Consider the following 6,000-nt stretch of genomic DNA (forward strand, 5'->3'; position numbering starts at 1 on the left):
AAGTTTTTACGTAAAAATTTGAAGAAAAAGAGATTTTTGACTTAAAATGATATTTGAGTTGACTACGGTCAATATTCTTGGTTAACGAATTCGGATCGGTGTTTTAATAATTCCGGTAGGTTCGTAATATAATTTTAGACTTGGGCGTATGTCACGACCCCACTTTTCTTCCGAAGGATGTCGTGATGGCAATTAGTCTCTACGACTAGGTAAGCTTAACAAATAACAACAACTGAATAGATATATAATAACAAGTTACTAAAAACGACTGAATAATGGATAAAACCTCCTGAAAATAGAATCTCACAAATACACACCCCAAAAACCTGTGGAACTGAGTCGTAAGCTCTATAGAATGCAAAGAGAGTACTACTACATCACTGTCCGAAAGAAAATACAACAGTAATGAAAATAAGGGAAGGTGACTCCGTGGCCTGCGGATGCCGAGCAAGCATACCTTGAAGTCTCCGATAAAAGCAGCTAGCAGGGAAATCTCTATCGACCGTTATGAGCGGACGTACCTGGATCTGCATAAAAAGATGTGCAGAAGCATAGTATGAGTACACCACAACGGTACACAGTAAGTATCAAGCATAACCTCAGTAGAGTAGTGACGAGACCAGGTCAAGACACTTATTAGGATATAAAATAGACATTATAAAAATGTAATACGTATAAGTAATGAAAAGTGAAGAATAGCTGATACGGAACAAGATAATAGCAAGAACTAGTACCAGAAGTGAACAATAGAAATAGCATAAAAGAAGCAACTAAAGTGCTACAATGATCATGTACGGACTATAACGGCTAGAATAATAAAGAATGAAGCAACAAGAAATATTCCTTCCACAACACTTTACAACATGAAACAAACAGCAAGAAACACAACGAGGTACCGCCTTGTGTATAATAAAATCAAACCGAGGTACTGCCTCGCATTCACATTTCTCAATTTCAATCACAATCTTTTCTTATACCGCCACGTAAGCCTTACATTTAAAAATAGGTTTTGAAAAATAGTTTTTTCTGAAATAGCTACACGCACTTTAGCCCACCTTATGACGCTGTATGGCTTCACGTAGTTCCCCTACAAGCAATCACGCACATAAGTCCCACCTTATACCGCCGCATGCGCATCAATATCATATCACAATAACAACTCGCCACAAGTGCCCACATATCACAACTTGCCAACAACAACAATATCAATACTTTCACAACAATAGCCCATGGCTCCACCACAACGTATACAAGAATATCAACAATAATAATGTATAGAAAATGCTCAATAAGATAGATGTTTCAACAATAACCAAGATCGCCTCAACGTATTAAAGACTTTCACAACTTCAACACCAAATAACTCAACAATGAGAAAATAATGTATAACCATGTTATTAGATAAGACTAATTCACAATAAAGGAAATAATATTCATGTGATGACCCAAAGTGTCATCTTTAAATTTAATAAGTAATTCTGTATTCTAATACCTCGAAAAGCACTATTTATCACCCTCGACTTGCGTGCGCAGTCCATATATTTTTTCGGAAAGTTTTTGTGTGAAAAATAGATTAAAATGTGAAATAGAGCTTTAAAACTCAACTGAGTTGACTTTGGTCAACATTTTGAGCAAACAAACTCGGATTAGTATTTTGATAATTTTGTATGTCCATATCGTGATTTGGGATTTGGGCGTATGCTCGGAATCGAATTCCGAGGTCCCTAGCTCGAGATATGGAATTTTGATGAAATATTAAAAGTTTGAAAGGTTAATGATTTTTAAGAAGTTACTGTTGTTGGATTTATTGACACCGGGCCCGTATTTTGGTTCCAGAGCTCGGCATAGGTCCACTATAATATTTATGACTTGTCTGCCAAATTTGGCGAGAAACGGAGTTGATTCGACGTGATTCGGACGTCCGGTTGTAAAAATATAAGTTTTAAAGTTTTCTTGAAATTTCATTCGATTTGGGATTCAATTCGTAGTTCTAGGTGTTATTTTGGCGATTTGAATATGCGAGCAAGTTCGTATGATATTTTAGGACTTGTATACATATTTGGTTTGGAGCCCCGAGGGCTCGGGTGAGTTTCAGATAGGATACAGGATGATTTTGAACTTAGAAAATCGGGTTTTTGAGTTTGAGCTGTCATCTGGTTTCCTTCTATGCGATCGCGTGGCTACATCCGCAATCGCGAAGGCTTGTTGAACACTGATGAAAATTTGTACTATGCGATCACATAGTATTGTACGCGATCGCATAGTTGGAGAAGCTAAGGCATCATGAACGCGTGAGCAAAGCCACGTTCGCGTAGAAAGAATGAGGCAGAAGCTGAAGCACAAAGTTTGTGCTATGCAATTGCACAAGGTGGTCCACGATCGCGGAAGGCTGAGAAGCTTTGCTTTGCGTTCGCATAAGCCCTTCCGCGTTCGCGTAGAGCAAAAATATGGGCAGCCAAAAAAAATTGTGCTTCGCGATCGCAAAACTGGTACGCGATTGCATAAGGTAAAAATCCGAGAAACAGAACTTAAGTTCTAGAAAATGGGATTCGTCCCATTTTCAACCATTTCCAATTTTTGAGTTCGGGTAAGACGATTATTGGGCGATTTTCACAGAAAAATATTGGGATAAGTGTTTCTTTTCCTATATTGATTATATTTCATGATTCCATACTCATTTATATCATGAATCCATGAAATATTGGGAGAAAAACCAGATTTTTATAAAATCTCCCAAAAACAAAAATTTAAGATTTGAAGGTCCATTTGAAATCGGAATTGGATAATTTTTATATGGTTGAACTCGTAGAGGAACGGGTGTTCGGATTTCGCGAGTTTTTCAGGATTTGAGACGTGGGTCCCACTATCGAATATTTAAATAAATTTTAGATTTTTATTCGAAAAATATAAAAATTCATATGGAATTAATTCCTATGATTCGTATTGAGTATATCAAATTGTTTGTGAATAGATTTGACGCTTTTGGAGACAAATTCAAAAGGAAAAGCTGTGGTCGAATAATTTATTGGAATTTGCAAAGCGAGGTAAGTGTCGTGATTAACCTTTACTTGAGGGAATAGAACCCTTCAATTATTTGTTATGTGAAATGCATGTGAACGATGTATGGGTGAGGTGACGAGTGTCTATACGTCGTCAAATTAATTATTTGCATAATTATTTGAAAATCATAAATCATTTTAAATCACAGATTAATTGTTATAATAATTATTTTCCTCCTATTCTTTGTCAAATATTAATTCTTGAATTCTTGCAATAATTGTTACATGCTATTTGATTTATGTGTCTTAATTGTTATTTGACATTTAGCATACTAAATATTAAACTGTCTATTTTCTCCCTGATTTCCATAATAAATTGCTATTTGTCATTGTTTATTTCATAATTAAATCATAATTATTGTATGCTTGTTGTCTTAAAGATTTTATATTAATTGTTGCATTTATTGGGGCAATTTCTTTTATAAGAATTGGTAAATGGATATATTGGAGGAGCGGGTTGCACGCCGCAACAGAATTGATTGAAATGAATATTGGAGGATCGGATTGCACGCCGCAACGTAAATAAAAGTAATTATATATATATTGGGGGATCAGATTGTACACCGCAATAGACTTATTTAAAAGTTAATATTGGGGGATCGGATTGCACGCCGCAACAGACTTATTTAAAAGTCTATATATATATATTTGATTAAAATAAATATATGAAAGGATTGAAAATGAATATATTGTGGGAGCGGTTTGTACGCTGCAACGGAAATTGGTTGAAATAATAATGGGTTATGACTGCTGAGTTGGCTTCAATTAGTGTAAATGAGTTAACCAATTTATTTCTATTATTTGTTGTTGTTATTAATATTGCGTACAGGTTAATGTAAGTGACCCGCCTTAGCCTCATCACTACTTCGTTGAGGTTAGGCTCCGCACTTACTAGTACATGGGGTCGGTTGTACTGATACTATACTCTGCACTTCTTGTGCAGATTTCGGAGTTGGTCCCAGTAGAGTACCATAGACTTGCTCGGATTTCAGCTACCAGAGGAGACTTGAGGTATAACTGCACGACGTCCGCAGTTCTGAAGTACCCGTCTATTTTATTTTTGCTGTGTGTTTATTTCTAGACTGCTTTATTTATTTAGACCTTTATTTGTATTTATTCTAGAAGCTCGTGCACTTGTGACACCAATTCTGGGATAGTATTTAGACTTCGTTATTTTTATGAATTATTCACTATATTTCAGACTTTACTTTCGCAAATTGTTTCTTTGTTATTAATAAATATAAAAATTATTTTAAAATGGATTATATTATTCTAACGTTGGCTTGCCTAACAAGTGAAATGTTAGGCGCCATCACTGTCCTAATTGTGGGAATTTCGGGTCGTGACAGTTGGTATCAGAGCACTAGGTTACATAGGTCTCACGAGTCACGAGCAAACTTAGAAGAGTTTGAAGGATCGATACGGAGACGTCTGTACTTATCTCTCAGAGGTTATGAAGTTTAGGAATAATATCACTTTTTTCTTATTCTGTCGTAAGAATTTATTCTATCATCGATGATTGAACCATTCTACTCTTATTCTTTCGTAGATGGTGAGAACACGTAATACATCTACTGATGGATAGGGACCAGAGCCCCCGGTGGCAACTATGGCCAGGGGTAGAGGTCGAGACCGAGTTCGTGCTAGAGTCGAGGCAGAGGCCGAGGTAGAGATCAGTCCAGAGCTCGAGCAGCTGCATATGTTGTAGAACCTCAGGTGGACCTTCAGGAGGAGGTTCAGTTCAGAATGTGCCAGTTGGACCAGTTCTGGTCCCGAAAGGATTCATAGACACTCTAGTACTTCAGGACGCTCTAGTCCATTTGGTATGTCTTATGGAGGGCGTAGCCCAGAATGGTATATTTTCGGTGGCACCAACCGTCTCACAGGACGGGGGAGGAGCACAAACTCCCACTACTCCCGCTTCGGAGCAGATGGCTCCCTAGAATCAGGCTCCAGCAGCCTCGCCAGTTGGGGTAGTTCAGCCAGTTGTTGCGGCACAGATCGGTGATAGGCCCGCCATGTCTTTTGAGGCTGTATTGAGACTGGATAAGTTTACTATGCTCTTTCCAATTCACTTCAGTGGTACACTTCCTGAGGACCCACATGATTATCTTGACCGCTGCCATGAGATACTGCGGAACATGGGTATAGTTGAGACCAATGGGGTTGATTTTGCTATATTTCAGATGACGGGTTCTGCCAAAAGGTGGTGGAGAGATTATACATTGGCCAGACCAGTTGGATCGCCTGCACTTACTTGGGAGCAGTTCTCTCAGCTATTTCTGGAAAAGTTCCTTCCTATCACACTGGGGGAGGATTACCGCAAGCAATTTGAGGGTCTACAGCAGGGCAGTATGACTGTTACTCAATATGAGTCCCATTTTGTGGATTTGGCCCGTCATGCTCTCCTTTTACTACCTACTGAGGGAGAGAGAGTGGGGAGGTTTATTTAGGGACTCACTCACCCTATCAGACTTTAGATGGCCAAAGAGACCGGAAGTGAGATTTCTTTTCATACAGCTGCTAATGTCGTGAGGAGGATCGAGATGGTTCTTGCACAGGAGAGAGGGCAGAGGTCTGATAAGAGGCCTCGTCAATTCGGTGGTTTCAGTGTTGCCTTGTCTGGAGGAAGGGGTAATTTTGGTAGGGGTCATCCTCCCAGACCGTTTTATTCAGCACTTCATGCATCTCACGGTGCTTCAGGGAGTCACGGTCCTATTATGCCTTACTATGGCAGCCAACATTTAGTGCACATTCAACTCCTATCAGTGCACCACCACTCCAGAGTTACTACAGTGGTTATCCAGCCCATTCGGGTCAACTTCAGCTTCAGCAGCTACGGCATCAGGATGGGCCTTATGAGTGTGGAAACGTTGGTCACATCAGGAGGTATTGCCCTAGGTTGGCGAGTAACAGATCTCAGCAGGATTATCGTGCCATC

Source organism: Nicotiana tomentosiformis, chromosome 8, assembly GCF_000390325.3.
Source record: "Nicotiana tomentosiformis chromosome 8, ASM39032v3, whole genome shotgun sequence".
Classification (NCBI taxonomy): domain Eukaryota; kingdom Viridiplantae; phylum Streptophyta; class Magnoliopsida; order Solanales; family Solanaceae; genus Nicotiana; species Nicotiana tomentosiformis.